This window comes from Vicugna pacos, chromosome 11 (genome assembly GCF_048564905.1).
Source record: "Vicugna pacos chromosome 11, VicPac4, whole genome shotgun sequence".
NCBI lineage: Eukaryota > Metazoa > Chordata > Mammalia > Artiodactyla > Camelidae > Vicugna > Vicugna pacos.
The window spans coordinates 20,307,625-20,324,891 of record NC_132997.1 but is presented as its reverse complement, the minus strand read 5'-3'; the positions used below and the strand labels follow the sequence as shown (position 1 = coordinate 20,324,891).

General features: G+C 41.8%; 1 pseudogene; it reads left to right on the top strand.

Moving 5' to 3' along the window:
- The window catches only part of LOC140699887 (formin-2-like), a 130,841-nt pseudogene that overhangs the window by 38,555 nt on the left and 75,019 nt on the right, over positions 1 to 17,267 (top strand).

Below are 17,267 nucleotides of genomic sequence, written 5' to 3'. Positions count from 1 at the left end.
AGACTCAGCAGGCAGCTTTAACATATGTGCTGCTTCTGCTTGGTCTCCGTTTTCCTGAAGCAAATTGTCAAACTTCACCTTCAGCTAAAACCTTTGAGAAAATCTAGGCTCTGGTGTGTGAAGCCTGGATTGTGAGGGAGGAGAGTTCTGCCTTGAAAAACCACAAATGCAGTTTCCTGCAATACTTCCTTCTAGTGAAGCAAGTGTCATTACAGGTATTTGGATATTCTCCCCCTCAGCTTGAGGTTTGTGAGTATCTGATTCTGAGACTGAATGCTAATGAGCAGAGATCTGTCTCTCACCGCACAGGGCTGTGCGGTACCTGCAGAGGGACCAGCGGACTTTTGAATAAATGGCACTGGTCCAAGTTAGCCCTTGCTCTCAGTGCTCTTTACTTATTTCTTCTCATGGGTGGTCACCACCGTGAGCCCTGACATTTACTCACACATCACACTCCCCCCAGTCTAATTCAGTCCTGATCTCTCTCCTCCAGGCCCCGTCTGAACCTACGTGCCCTTTTGATAAACTGAGCTACTTTTTTCCTTCAAAAAATTCCTTTTACTTCTTCCTTTAACTTAGAGTTGGTTTCTTTTTAATCAGATCACATGTTTTTGCAATCCATACCTTTGCTGGATCTCTTTGGATCTCCTAATCTCACGGTGCCAGGAATTAGGGGTGTGTGTGTGTGTTTGTGTGTGTGTGTGTGTTCATCAGTCATGTCATACGATGCCTTCCTACCAGGATCACCTCTTCCTGGGCCTGCTCCCATATCTCGGGAACCTCAACACGACAGCCCTGTTGCCTGTCCCTACTTCCAGTGTGAGCTGGACTGTTAGGCACAAAAGTCATGCTAAATTTCCGATTTAGGAAATTCTGTTTTTGGAACCATTGCTGCTGTACTAAGCAGATCTGTGCAGAGATAAGCTTGCTACTATCTTAGCATTTCTCAGGCTTTTCCTGGAGTTTCTCCCTCACTGCCATCACCTTCTGCTCTCCTACCCAGGGCTGTGGGCAGTTACTGGAGAAAGTCCACGAACGTCTGAGAGGCCTGCTCTGAGCTGCCTGCGTACCCTGCACTGAGCAGCACATGTTTTATTTCCCACTGCCTCTTGCTGGCCCTTCCCTGTTTCAAATGCCTTTCCTTGTCCTTAGCAACCGTCCAGCCTATTCATTCTGAGCTGGGACTCTCTCATTTTATTGGGAGTTTGGAGTTTTATGTGATCTTACTCAGTTTCCTCTTACATGGACTAACTCTTCTTGCAAAATTTCTGGAAAATATGCTTCTATTTTTCTACCACTATTTTGTCCTCTATTATTCAATTTCTAGTCACATCACCGTTTAAGATCTTTCTGAAAAGATGTCTATTTCCTTAGTTTTTTAAGATAATTTTTAAAGATTTATCTTTTATTTCCGTATTTTATTTATTTATTGGGAGAGTTAATTGAGTTTATTTATTTTTAGTGGAGGTGCTGGGGGTTGAACCCAAGACCTCATGCATGCTAAGCACACACTCTAGCACTGAGCTCTACCCTCCTGCCTGTTCTCTTAGTTTTTGAGAGTTCACTTTACTTCTGGTAGGATTTGAGGCAGTTTTAAACAAGGCTTCCTAAAAATGCCTATTCACTTGGCTTGCTGCAAAACACTACTTTTTCTCCTTATTCCTTCTTGCTGCTAAAATATAGATGTTCCTTAAGGTAAAGTCCTTACGTTTGTCTTCCCTCCCCTCTCCCCTCCTCTTTGTCTTTACACATACATCCTGACTTGCATGCAGATCCCAACTCTAGTCACATATGCATCTGTCTGCCTGCTGAGAGCCTTGACCTCAGGTTTCCACTGGCATCTTAGAGTCAGCAATTTTGAAATCAGACTCCTTTGCCAAATGCCACCAATTTGTCCTCCTTCCTTGAAGTGAAAGGGCCACCACCATCACTCTGCTTTAGGCCTCTTGTCTGGATTAGTCCCTTCACTTCCCCTTCCCTGCTCATTGTGACTCACTTTTACGAGGACCAGGTGTGATTTATCTCATGGAGGGCTCCTTGTCCTGTGAAGTTAGTGCACAGCATGACTGTATCCAGGGCCTCCACTCTCCCCCTCTTCTCCACCTTTACTCTCCCTGGTCCCCACCCTACCCCACCTCCCACATACCCCATAATTGTGACCCCTGCAGCCAACCAAGGGGGCTTGACTACCCCGCGTAGCCTCCCAGAACTGGGGCCACCAATCTGTGGCTTATACTGCTCACTCCGCACGGAGGCGCTCCACCCATATGATCTCCCTTGCACTCAGTTCCCTCCCAGAACACAGGTCCCAACCTCATCACTTCTCTTCCCTTCCTACACAATTGTGTATCTTTCTGACAGCCTTGGTTGTACGCCAGTCCTTCTGCCATTTTCCAGTTAGCTTTTCAGTGAGGTTTGTTCCACATGTAGACGTATGTTTGATGTGTTCACCAGGAGAGGTGAGCTCCACATCTTCTTATTCCACAACCTTGACTGAGCCCATTTCAGCATTTCAGTAAGACCATTCCAATACCTCATAGCTTCTGATGACACTGACTCCTTAAGAAAAATATCCTATTTATTGCTTTCTGTTGTTAATCTGTTTTTTGTGGCTGCTTTTAAAATTTTATTTTTACCTTTTTTCCCTAAAAGTTTTACCAAGTGTACCTAAGTGTGGTTGTCTCTATATTTATTCTTCTAGTTTTCATAGGGCTTCATAAATCAGTGACTCGAATGTATTCTGTCATTTTATAATGGCATCAGCCATGGCCTCTTTTCAGATGATGCTTCAGTGTTACTCTGTCTGTTTTCCTTTCCTTCTGTCAGGCCAGTTGCACATGCATTATAGTTTCTCACTGTTTCCTGTATGTCTCTTACTCTCTCTGTGGTCAGCGAGCCTTCTCACTCTGTTTCATCCTAGGTGGTTTCTGTTCATCTCTCTTCAAGTGCACTAACTCTATAGTCAGCTTCTTCTCATCTACCCTTAAACACATCTGTTGCCTAGTTTAATTTTGGTTATTTTATCAATTCTAGAATTTCTCAGTTCTTTAATTGTTTACAGTTTTGTATTGGAATTCTACATTTTGTCTTTTATTTTCTTGAAATGATTCTATATAATTATTTAAAAATATGTGTCTGATAATATCTGATGCACTTGTGTGTCTTCTGTTATTTTTCTATTCATTTTTAGAAATTTTTTATTTGTGTCAGCATGCTTCCAGTTATGTTTTATTTTATGCTGGGTAGATATCTGAATTGATATAACCTGTTTACAGATAGGATTTGTATTTGGTTTTGTGTGGGATCTGGGACACTAAAATTCCAGGATCAGCTTGAATTATATTCAGGGATTTAGGTGATTTGAAGTTGAATTTTGGTCTACTTCTAGTTTGCCTTTATTCGTAGTATGATGGCCTCTTGAATTCTAACATACAGTGAAGGTGTCAGAATCACCATCCTCCAATCCTTTCCCTCATAACTTGCAGTCAGATTCTCACAGAAACCCTCAGGGAAAAAAAGTGAACATGAGTGTCCACTTCCTAGGTGTGTGTTCTCCCCTGGATTCTTGCTTTTCAGTTTCTCAATGTAATACTCCCTTCCCCTTTGCCTCTCAGCAGAAAAATATACATGTAAATGTATATATTCATATATATACACACATACCACACACATATATACACATATATGTCATTTTTTCTAGTCTCCAGCAAAAGAGTGGTTCTAATGACCTCTTCTGTCATTACCTCAGGTTATTAATTTTACAATGCACATGCAGTTTGTAGCCTGTTATTTTCACCTATGAACGTATATCATGAAGAAAATGTTACAGGGCATTTGATGTGATATGATTTTAATGACTCTTGCTTATTTGTACCTACCACAATTGTTTGTTTGTATTGCTGTTGTTGGAAATTTTGCTTTTTTCTCTTTTTAAAACATAAATAACTGATATAAATATATTCTAATATATGAATATTTTTACATATCATTAATTTACTTTTTCCTCAGAGAAAACTCTAAGTAGAATTGCTGGTTCCAAAGGGATCAGTATTTAAATTCATTGGATGCTCAATTCCCTTCCACAAAATTTGCACAAATTTGCAGTCTCAGTAGTAGTAATGTCAGTGCTTGTTTTGAGCACAGATTTAGGAAAACACCCCTTTATATTATCCTGAAACAATTTCAAAGACCTCCGCTCAACTTTAGATTTAGTTTTCTTGATATTACTCTTAGTATTCATTTGCATTTCTCATTTTTATATACTCAGTTGACCCTTGAACAGTGTGGGGGGCAATGCACCTGTATGGTATAGTTGGGCCCCGTATCTGTGGTTCCTCCACACCTGCAGATTCAATCATGCACAGACTGAGTAGTACTGTAGTATTTACTGCTGAAAAAACCTGAGTATAAGTGGATCCTCACAGTTCAAACCTGCATCATTCAAAGGTCCCGTGTACCCTTCCAGGTTTATAACTTATTTAAATATGAACCAGGGGTGCTTTGGTCACTTTTTCCTGTTCTGTCTGGAGCTGATTAAATGGCTACAGTGTAATGTTAATTGTGTCAAGATTGTGGGAGCGATATAAATTATCAGTGTGAAAATGATCCAATAATTAAACAAATGTACATATTATGTTATTATAAATGCTTGAGCGCTATGATTACACCCACATAAAATAGTCAGAGAAAGGAGAACAGACCCAGTGGGTGCTGCTGTGTGTGGTACTGATTACTTATTTTTATCTCCCCTGTTTCAAAGCAGTTCTGTACAGTTGTGCTGTGGTTTTTTAATAATTAAATGATCAATGCAAACCAAAATTTTGTAAGTACAATTTAGTCTGTTATCCAGTGAAGCTACCTTTTATTCAGCCAGTGATCCTAGAAAAAGTTCAAATGAGTTTAAGTAGAAGTGGATCTTCCATCATTTCCCTAATACTAATGTATTTATCATCACCTTATTCCAAAAAGTATTTACAGTAATTAGCAAGAAAGTAAGACAGCATAACATAAGATAATAAAAATCAGCTATGAGTGAAAAGGGAAAAAAGGCAACACTGTGGGAGGAACATGAGCTGGAGCTGGGGTCATGGCTAACCAGAAACACGCATTCCGGAGCCCAGGCCTGAGGCGGGCGGGCCGTGTACTTACTTCAAATGTTCTATTGGCCAGAATGGAAAGCATGTCTCATCCGTAAGATGAAAACAGCACAAATAAACTCAAAATGCCATCCAAGTATTTAGTTCCTCAAATGAAGCTGTGAAGTTCTAATACAAGAACTTTCACCTGCAGACAGCGCTGTGTGAGGGATGGGCATGCCCCACAGGCTACTCCCAGGGGAACTCACCGTCTCCTTCCTCAGGGCTCACACCCAAGCCAGGTGTTGAGGCCAGTTGAGCAGGTGCAGGCGAAGAGCCCTCTGCTGGCCTGAGACGCACTCTTCTGTGCCCTCCAGGGTAGATGAGTACATGGAAAGAAACGGGTGTGCAGCACACTGTGGGGCAATGTTTTACATTTTTTCCCTCAGTCACACTTTGGATATCTGGTGGGAGACTATACTTCATGGAATGTCTAGGGTGCACTGACTGTGTGTCACCACTCAAATATAGATCCTTGGGCCTTGATGGACACTTGAGCTGGGGCGGTGCTGAGAACATCTTAGGAAGTGAGGAACCCAGACTCTTCCCACATGTGTGGACCGCCCATCTCCACCCACTGACGAGTCATAGGAGTGTCAGTGGGATGATGGGAAGGGTACCATGCCTCTCTGAGAGTCATTAGGATTCTGCTTTAATATATAGACTGAGGGCAATGAGATTTTCTTGTATGCAGTTAGCACCATCAAAAAAGTGTTAACCTGAAATATTTTACGGTGACAACCAAACCCTGGTCTTCACTAGAAGAATCTCAGTGCAGCACTCTTAAAGTCCCTGACTTTGATCATCATAGTTTTCTTGTGGGCCCTCTCAAATAGACTACTTGTGGATTATAGCTGAGTTATTTGGGGGGCTGTTGTTTATAGGCCAGTTAAAAGATGGGGAAATATCTGCTAAAAGAAACCATTTTTTCTTTTTTGAAATAGCAGGCTTGTGAACTATTTATGCCACTTTTAGATTGTGATTTTCAATCTTCTAATCTGCCTATGGTAGAAAGCTTGTATCTGTTTTCTTTACAGTAAGAAATGACCCAGTTCAACAAAAGTCAAACAGATTTAAGAGTTTAAGAAAGTGCAGTAGTGCCAGGGAAAAATTTCCCTGTTTTAACTCAGATATAAAACTGTGGTTTAATTTGTTAAAAGACAATGTTTATTGATCTTGCCCCGTGTAGTTCCTTAATACTCATTGTGTATCTGTTATGTGTACAGAATAACATCCAGGGGAGAATAAGGGGACATAGGATATGGTTGGTAACTGGTGGCAAGGAGCTTATATACTGTACTTGGGAAAATAGCAAATGCATTTCCAAAATGTTGGGAAAACAACAGAGAAAAAGACAAACGTGGATGATTGAGGAAACACCACCGGGAATTACTCACTGAATTCAAAACTTAGTGACAGTCAGCACAAACGCCAAGGAGACTCTGCAGACTAAAGTTCGGTCAAGTAGCTTCTCATCATAAAGCAGAGACTTGGTGCTGGTTCTGTGAAGATGTTTTATATGTATGATGACAATTTTGAATTCCTCTAAAAAGGAGTTTTTAAAGTATAAGGGATATGTGACTATTCTAATCAAACACAGATGAAAGAAAATCAAAACAAGTAGTAATCATGGTGGTTATACTTGCATAAGACCGTGTGGTTTTCCTAGCTCTTTCCACATGGCACTTGCTCCCACCTCACCCCAATCTTGTAAAAAAGACCAGAACAGGCATTTTTCCTGAATTACTGGTGAGAACACTGAGGCCTCATAAAGTTATGAGATTTGTCTAGTGTGCAGCACTGACTATATACCAGGAGTTTTGTCTACTCCGTATTTCTCTTTGTATTGTAAACTCGCCAATAGGTTTAGAGATAATGGATTGCTTGATAATGTTGCTTTCCACTTGATACACAAATTACCCCTTGGTAGTTTGTTAAGTAAATGAGGAAAATGAGATTACCAGCTACAGCCACTGCTCAGATTGACAAGCCATCTCTTTTGTCAAAAAACAAAACAAAACAATTATCTGACAATTGTGTTAATTCAATAAACATGAGGTGGCTTTTATGAAGTCTTGTTGACATTGCCAAATACTAGACCTGTGTACATACCTCATGTGATGAAGGAGTTTTCAGTCAATTGGAGGGAAGCTGAGATGCATTCAGGAAAGTGTTAAGCCACCGTTCTGGACAGCACGCTGTGAACTGTCAGAATGAGGGGCGGCAGGCGTGCTGGGTCAGCCTCGTGATTCAGGAGCAGTGAGGTGAGACGTCAACTCAACTTCATAACTGAGTGGTTTCCATGAGTGGCGAGGACTAGGGAGGGCGTGCTGGTGGAGTGGGACTTCACTTAGGAAACGGATGAATTTGGGAGGATGAATGGAAGGAACATAGAAACATTTAAAGGACAAGTTGAAGGGTGGACATTGGATTCTGCAGAGGTTAGAGAGACATGAGAGAAGTTTGTGTTTTGCTTATTTTCTGCTAGTGGAGCCGTAGGATGAGGGGGAGGATTTGAGGTTTCCATCACAGCACTGAAATGTACCCTGGTCCTGGGCTGTGACTGCAGTCCTGGAGCATGGGCTGACGTTACTTTTGGTTTATGTCAGGTTGTAGAGAGTGCTTTGAGCAAACCTTGTGTTTTGGTGAATGATGAAATCCTGAATCAAACCATTTATCCCCTTGGCTGCTGGAGCTGCCTCTTTTATGTGGAGCAAATGAAGTCAGAGGCTGAGTGGCTTTATTATTGGGGTGCTGAAGCTCTCTCAGTGAGAGTCCCCTTTTCAGGGTAGGTACAGCTTGCTACCTTGGCACTTGACGACTCCTTCCATGAAAGGTTCACGTGATGCGGACATGCAGAAGGGGGGATTCTGTGCCTAATGGTTCTCAGCAGCCTAAGAGACATTGCCAAACCAGTGGCTCAGTGCAGCACCATCCAGGCATCAAGCCTTAACATCGCCCCTCGCCCAAGTCTTACCTAGTTCTTGTAAGAAAGAGGATATTCTCTGATTTGTTTTTGCTGGTCCACTTCATTAAATTCCTTTAGTTTTACCAATGAGAGTTCATTTCTAATATCATGTTAATTAAACCACCTATTTTGACAATGAAAAGCTATTCCTGATACTTAGTATGCCAAATAGCAAACCTTCTGGTGTCAATCAAGATATGAATTCTTGAAAGGGACTCTGAAATGTTTGCCCATGTTTCAAATGTGACCTTTCTGGCTCAATACTAGCTGACTGGGGAATCTGGGTTCTCAGTTTGGGCCTAAACTGCCCTAAAGGTAAAGCTTCAATTACCTGATCTACACATTGTATTTTACTGTGGAGGCTGAGGAATATTTTTTGAATTTCTTAAATCAATTTGTTAAACTAACTACAGAGATAGCAATGCCTGTCCATTGGTTAACTCAGTTTATTTTACAGCCTCAGTGTGGTGGTTACAGTAAACTTTTTTGTTTTTGTTTCTACCACTCTGTTATTCTATCTGCTCTACTTTATGTTGGTCAAAGGTTTAAGGAGGTAGATCTGTAAGTAAGGAAAATGTCGTGAAGAGAACCGAGGGCGTGTATAACTGGGTGCAGGGATCCTAAAGCAGTGAAATCCTAATGAGCACTTTCCTGCGGTGTTTACAGGACTTGGAGTGGCCTCCTTTGTGAGATTTCCACTCTGCTTCCTGGCACGAGGTGTAGTTATGAACCTGCTTCTCATTCTGTCCAGATTCTGCTGGTCTGCAGCCGGGAAGAGCTTTCTTTGCCAGATTCTTGCCCAGTTCTTTTCTTCTTGGCAGGGTCATTTACTTTTTCAGTTTTTCTCCCACACAGTTCCCAACTAGGACTCAGGATGAATCAGTTTCCCGGGCTTTTTGTTGTTGAAGGCAAGGAAGCCATTATTGTCCTGTGATGCCCAGCACAGCCTGTCCTCTGAATTTGCCTCAAATTTTTAACAGATTTCCAAGGGACATCAAAGTCCAGGGCATTGAAGATGCCTGGTCAGGGAGCTCTGAGATTGAGTGGATTTTCTGACCTTGTAATTCCTTACAGGCCTACATGGCCTCTTACTCTCAAAGAAAGAGACCTACATTTTACCATAAAAAAGAAGTTGAGACACATGGTTATGAAAATGAAATGGCTGTGTGAAAGAATGTTTATGTTATGAATCTACACTGAATAGTATAAAATGCTGTTTAATGTTGTATGTATGTAGATGCCCACCACACATGTACGTTTATGATGGAAATGATGTTGCAATATATCAGTCAGGAAGATTCCACTTTCATGATTGAATTAAAATAGCTTAAACTTTTTGTTTTGTTTTGTTTTGTTTTGAAATGTAGCAAGATCAACTTCACACCTGGGCTGCAGTTAGTCAACCCACACACTCACTGGATTATATAGACGGGGAGTTTCCCAGGTGAGTCCCGTCTGCTTGGCCACCATCTAAACTTCCTGATGAAGAACACAGGCCCAGGGATGCTGACGCAGGTAGGCCCCCAGGAAGAGTGAATGCTTTGAACGTCACAGCAAGTATCTGTGTGGTGCTTACTGGGTTGCAAGTCTCGGTTTCTCTTCTAAGCATTTCTTAGATTAACTCAAGCAAAATCACTGGGAAGCTTGTTAAATTGAGAATCCTTATGCTGCATCTTCAAGGATGCTGAGTTAGATTTTTGGGGAATGGGGCACTGGAATTGTCCAGTTACTACCTTGTGTACTTAGCTTGAGAACTACCACTTCAGGGTCCAGCTGTGGCCGCCCCCCAAGGAGAAGCTGCACATCCCATGTGGGCTGAGAGAGCTTGGAAGGGAAATTTTTGCCTACTGGCTTCGAAGGTGGTGGCCACTTCTTCCCACTGTCTCTTCCCTTACTGCTTTCTTCGTGCTTTTCTTCATTTTTCCTTTGCCTTCAGGGATAACTGGGAGAGGCAAGATAGAGATACACATTTTATTAAATCTAAATTTTAAGGAATCTTAAAAATTATACATTCAGATGTAATATTTATTTTTCTAAAAAAATTTTGTTTTTTTTCTCTTTGAACCTTGTGTTGTCTTAAAGTATTTTGTGTAATTTTTTAAGTATTTTGAAGATTGCATGAGGTTAACATCAGCTACATGTGGAGCTCAAAACTAGGAAAGCACTTGATTGTATTAAATTAAGAATCATGTTTTTGTAATAATGTTTTTATGGAGTTTGAATGTTTTATTATTTCTTTCTTTTTTCATTTTGGCATAATGAATTTCCAGCTGCTTTTTGGTGGATTGGTCAGGAATATTGACATATGACCCATAAGTGATGAGTAAATAGCAGAGCATTATCACTATTCAGAAATCTCTCCTTCACCAAGTTTTCCTAAATGGTAGCATCGGTGTTGGAGTTAAGAATTTTGATTCCTCCACCCCATTGGCTTACTGAGAGAAACACGGTGGGCAGAAGCTTGATTTGGACTTGTAAAAAAGTGTGCAGCATAAGAGTATGAAGCTGGGCTCTGCTGCTTATCAGCTCTGAAACCTTGGGCAAGTTTCCAAACCACGGTACTCAGTTTCTCCACCTATAAAATGATGATAAGAATAACATCTCCTGCACTGGGATATTGTGAGAATTGTATGTTAAAGCATAGAATTAGCCTTTAGAATGCAGTCATTATCTTCCTCATGAGTTCCCTTTAAAACCAACAGTGCCCCACATCATCAGTGACTTTATTCTAGGCTCCTGCCTAAAGGTCTGCAGAGGGAGCCTGGTGCTCATAACCTCCTGTTTTTATCCCAGTCCTGGAGTGATGCATTTGCCTGTTTTTCCTTTGCACTGAGACACTAAAAGGGGGCCCACACCCGATCCTACATGTCCCCCTTTTAACATTTAGTTCTCTTGAAACACTGCTTAGTGTTTTCTTGGTGGATTTTACCCCTGAAATGAACAAAAAATGAGAGATGCAATGTAGGAAACATCGTTGCATGTAGAGCTCTGAGTCTCTCGTGGTGCAGAGTACAATTGATCAAAGGCTGAGGTAGGGTTCCTTAATGCAGAGATCTTCAGGGCTGAGGGGGTTCTGACCATAATGACACCTGAAAAAAATTAAGGACATAAAACCATATTTAGTTTTAAAAGGAAAAGCATGTAACTAAAAGTCTTGATCACATTAAATACATTATTTTATTTCTTTATGTTAAAAATTACTTACTGGTTTGGAAATAGCCAGGTGCAGATATAGTAATACTGATCAATTTCACTGAGCGTTCTTTTAACAGTCATTTATATCTTACGTTTTACATCATTGATTAGGGAGGTGTTTTCATTTTTTTTTTCTTCCCTAGTGTGTCTTCCTTTCTTAACTTTTCTAATCAAAACATTTATAATGACCTTTAAAATTTTAGGGCAGTTTTAAAATTATGAAACATTTTATGTTATTGATTTTGTTGTATACTGGAGGAACACTATATGGAAAGTTAATTCGTGATAATCTGGATTTCAGTTTGGTAAAAGACAATAGTTGAAATTGATGCCAGAAAGTTTGTAACTTAGTTTTTCCTTTGTTATTTGACATAGCTTGCAAAATGTCCTAGCAGAAATTTTAAATATAATAACTTGTCTCCTTTTAAAGTATGCATTCTTGAAGAGGATGATGGAGGTAAGTGGAAAATAGTTTAATATAGTGACTTGTTTTTCTCCAGTTGATCTCGTATAAACCCAACAGCCCAACAGCTATTTTGTCCAAATGTCCAGTGTCCCTTTCTAAATATTTCCTGCTGTGATTCTGTGGGACATTATCATGTGGGGGCCACAATGCCTACCCTCCCTGTCCTAGGAAAGCAGTCAGTGGTAAGAGTGAGAATGTTGATAACATAGTGAAAACCTTGCATAAAGTCTACTGTTTTAAAAATACATATGAATTGCAAACTTTGATAACAAGGTTATGAATAGTGATAAACTTGACAATATTGGTGCATAATATTGTGCAGTGACATCCTGGCTAAAATCACTTCACAACATGCGGTCCTTTTCAATTTTAATTTAAAGTAGAACTCAATGATTTTTTTTTTTTGAAAAAGAAAGACTTATGCTTTCATCTTAGAAGATTGGTTTCTTTGCCTTCTTTTTTTTTTGTCCTCCAACTCTTCTTAATATTGGTTTCTAATTTATATGTCCAGCTAATTCAGATCCATGGTCTGCATTTTCTGCCTTTCTCATGGACCTGTCTTTCATTTTCTCATGATCCATTTTTAGAAATGAGTTTTTCTCTACTTTCAAATATTGATGAAGAAACTGACCCTCTGTTAAATGACTCTGAGTGCGCAGGCTGAGGTGAAGCCTCCGTGTCCTTCCCACCAGTGAGCTGCACAAGGACTGCAGACTCCTGGGCATCTTCTGCTGCCACCCTGCTCCCTACAGCATGTTTGTGTTGTCTCCACAGAGGAGTATAAGGTATCAATAGTGACCCTCTTTGGTCTGTAGAATGCTTCCTGGAAGGACAAGACAAGTTAGGAAGAACTAATAAGGAAGTTAGGAAGCAACGTGCTCCAAAAGTTCACGGCAGAAACATTAATAAGAAGAAAACCTTTTCAATTATCATTTTTCTTCATCTTCTCTCTCTTCATTTTCCTTTATGTATTTAATTCAACCCACCTCCCTGCTATGGTGGTTTTTTTCTTCTGAAGTCCCATGCCATTTTATTTATATTTCTATCATTTGAATTATTTAGGTATGTAATTTATCTGTTTCTACATATCTGTCTCTTATGTAGACTCCCAACATTTTAAGACCTTTGGACACATATGCTTAAATATTTTGGACACATATACTTTGGACACATATACTTAAATATTTGAGTGAATAATTGAGGATATTTTGTTGAAAAAGATGTAAATAAATAAAATATCTACTCAGCACATAAATGCAATAATTTGAGTTTTGTGTGTGTACTGAAACATCCCATGGACCATTTTAGAGGCTCAGTACCAAGTTTCAAAGATTACACAACAGATTTATACAAACAGACAACTTTAGTTGATGAATTCATGGAGATCAAGATCAAGATGTCTGGGTGTGAACAGAGACTGGATCATTCTGGGTGCATCTTTGGAAAATCAAGGCCCTTATCTTTAGTAATATGAGTAATCAAGAGAGTGAACAGAGGGCTGATTTTAGAAAAGCTGTTTGGGCACATAAAATCCCGGAGGAAAATATGGAAGGAGAGTTGGTAGAAACATGACAAACTTTTTGTGTAGAAATCCTAAAAATTGTATTTACATGCTGGCTGAAAGAATTGTTACCTACTTTGGCTCCAAAAAAGAAAAAAGGGAGGGGTGGTTTGAGCAGTTTATGAATATACAAAGTGTCCAAAAGAATTATAAAGGAAAATAGATTAAAATGAAAGGAATTTAGGATGGAACAATAAAATGAAGCAGAATGTATTTCAGAAGGGCTAGCAGTTTTTAAAGGTAGTTGCAAATTTATCCCTCAGGTTGAAAGTAGAAAGGGAGAAGGGAACAATTATATATCATGCCATGTGTCCATGAGATTAAAAGCAACAGTCTCAGAAGAACAACTTTTCTGGCCTCCTGTATCCAAAAGAAGTGTTTCTACTGGTTCTTAATAAAAGAGACTCTGTGGGATGAAATGCAAATACAGCATCATCACCCCATTTCCAAGCTTAGTCCCAGTGCTCTAACACATGTTTAATGGAGGTTAATGCAGAAATTCTGCAAGGGGCCAAGGGCATGTTTGATGGCAGTCATCTCAACTTACTGCATGGTCAAGGGGAAAAATGCTGTAGAACAGATCAGCCATGTCTCCTATAAATGGTTCTCCAAGTTCAATTTCTTAAAAAATCAGCCCAAATTTCCCCCTTATACGTGCAAGCTAAACCTCATGTGTGGCTATCCTTTGTTGGCAATGAGCAGCAGCTCAATACTATTAAATCATCAAATAGCAGAATACAAGTTTGGCCCCCTTTAGGGAAATTACATGTTTAACCCCATCTTCCTTTGTAGAAGGATGTGGTATACCAGAATTACAGACCCGTACCATTTGTTAGGCAGCTAGTCATAAGTCATGCTGTTTAAATGAAATTTAATGAAGTCTCTTTCAATTAAATTGACTAGATTTGAATTAAATTAACATGTACCATTAAAGAAGCTGTAGTTTAATAATTTTACGTAAGTGCATATTTCCTTAAAATGTAAAACTTGTTCCCACATCAGCTCAGCTCTTCAGTCATGGCCTCCTCAGTGGTGGCCCATGTCCCCACTCATACACTTTTTGTCAGTGGCCCCAGTGACATGGATTTTGGGGAGGGGGCTGCTGTGAGTAGCAGCAGTGCTGACCTTGGTGTGCCCAGGGGGGCCTGGGGAGCCACGCTGGCCTGGATGGAACTGGCTCCTGGAGAGGCTCCTCTGCCAGAGCCCTTGTCTCCTATTATTCCATAGTTGTCATGTACTTTTCTATCCCTGGGGGTTGGGACTCTGGGACGGGAGTGGAGAATGGAGGAGGGACTGCCCCAGCAGCTGCCAAAGCCACTTTTACTTCAGGAACACTCCCTTTTCCTCTCAGTTGCACCCCCTTGGAATCCCTGCTGCATGGAAGCTATTTGGAGAAGAAAAGTAGCATCAGAGATCTCATGACCCCTCGGCCAGAATTAGGATATAAGGGGCCCTTCCTCTTAAGCTAATTATGGCTTACAGTGATTTGGTAAATTACACCTGTATAAACAGAACTGAAGCCTTTATCTTTTCTTCCTACCTGAGACCTTCAGAATTTGGAAACTCTTAGGTTCCTAGGAGCCTTTCCAAGTGAATAAGGAAGGCCATTTCATGGCAGATGCAGGAACCTCAGGATATTTTGGAACTTGAGAAAAGTCCACCTGGGTCTGCAGGCATTGCGGGTGGGGACTGGCGGTGGGGCTTTCCTGGCCTTGGGAGGCCTTTCAAAAGTTCAGCCTGAGATCCCTTATAAGAAGTTCCAGCATGGCCAAACTTAAAAAAGTGTCTTAAAACAAATCATGTTTTACAAAGCGGTGGATCTTCATGTAGATACTCTTTGCACTGAGCAAGGTGTGAGAAGCCTGGAAAGTATGTGTTGAGTTTTACTGTGACTGTGTGTTATACAGGGGGTCTAAAGGGACATCAGTGTCTTGCAGTGAAGGCTTCCATGGGGCAGGATATGGTCTGAAAATGTGCTGACTGGTCCTCATTCTTCTGGACGTGTAACATATTTGTGTGATGTTTTGTGACTGTGCTGTGTAGTGGGGCACAACTTGGTTTTCTCAGACACACGTGGTATGTATACAGAGATATGGTGCATCGTCTCTGGAAAAAACATTGGGAACTTTGCAGCAAATTGTGTGAATTTTTACAGCATCGCAGACTTGTTCACCAGGTCATAGCATCCCTGGCACAATTTGGGGCAACCTTTGCTGAAAGTTGACACCATGGACAGGACAAGGAGAGGGAGATGACACTGTGGCAGACGAGCGTGCGCAGGGGTGAGACTGGCTGTAGGAACTCAGGTTGTCCTCATCGTCATTGGAACAACACACACACACAGGTCCCTCAGTCAGTCGTGATCTGCTCCAGGTGCAGGCACCACTTGTCCAAATCCAGGCTGACGGCAGAGGCCTTGGGCGGGTGCACCCCTCACACTTGCACTTGCTGCAGTCCTCCCTCCTGCAGGTGTGCAGCCCTGAATCTCCCTTGCTCAGCGGCTTAAGCTCACCTGGCTTGTGCTCTGATTTGGGCTGTGCCCTGATTATCCCAAGGAGGAGGATGATCTAAACCACCTCTGTGCAGAGGGATTGCTGCTGGTGCTTGTCTTCATGCTGCTCTGAGACCCTGAGCTGACCACGCTGATGGGCCTGGACAGAGAAGCCTGCACAGAAGCCTGGGCCTATGAGTCCTGGAGCCCCGGGACTGGTGGTGCTCAGGCAGTCCATGAATCTCTTGTGCTTCTCCTGAGTGGAGGGCAAGGAGCAGGCTTGAGCTCCATCTGGGGAGCACTGTAGGGCCCTCTGTGTACTCACTGGTATTTTGGATGTCTCTGATCAGATCCAGAGACAGCATGCATAACTGCTGGGTGAGGGTGTCTCTGGGGTCAGGCTCCCCACGCTGCCTGCCACCATCAAGGGTGCCTACAGCAGGCCTGGGACCCGCTGTCACTCTGAGCTCTGGCGTCCATCAGGCCGTGTAAGTGTGGCCCCTCCAGCAGACTTACAGCATCTGAATTTGTGATTGTGGCTTTGCACCCTCTCTCCACTAGAGCCTCTTCTTTCTCCAATGTGCAAATAAACTCAGCCCCGATGCAGACTCCCTCCCCCACCATCCAAACTCTACCTCAGTCTGTCTTCTGAGCAATTGGCAGGACGAAATGAGAAAAGGAGAGGAAAGTCAGGAGCAAGTCCCCAGATGATGAACACCCTCCAGGGTTTGGGACTAAAGGCAGCACCTCTTCTAGGAGTGCACTAGGAGTATTTCCTCTTTTTTTCTCAGTGAGCTGGAGGCTGAAGAACCAATAGTGAGTCTCTTTTCCTGACAGATGAGCAAATGAAAAAAGAAAACCTTACAAAGTCCCTAAAACCAGGTGGCCAAGTTATGTGACCATGTCAGAGTGAGGGGGTGTGGGGTGGCTGGCTGGGCCAGCTTGGAGGTGGGGGGCCTGGGCGCTGTGTGCTCTGTCAGCCCATCTCCTCACTTGTGCTGCAGTGCACAGCTCTTGGCAGTGCAGACTGGGTGTAAGGTGGATTTGTTCAGATTCTGTGCCGCACATTAGAAGGCTTAATCAGGTATGGGATGGGGTCTTTTGGTTGACTCCTGACTATGGCAGGCCACGTGGTTTGGCCTCTTTATGTTGGGAACAAAGGAATCACTCCTTCCAACATTGGCCAAATTCCACCCAATATATGGGCTTCAGTAAGGACTGAACAGTGCCATCATCTTGTAATATTAAACAGCAGTGACTGGTTTGCCACTGATTGGACTCACTGATCAGGAATTTACTGGAGAGCCCCAGAAGAAGCCCACTGGATCTGCAGGTTAGCCTTTGGCCTGGCTACCACCAAGATTGGTAGATGTGCCTTGGGTTTTCCTTGGGCACCAGGTCACTGACATGTGACATTACCACAGTAAAGTTTGCTAGCCTACCTTATATCC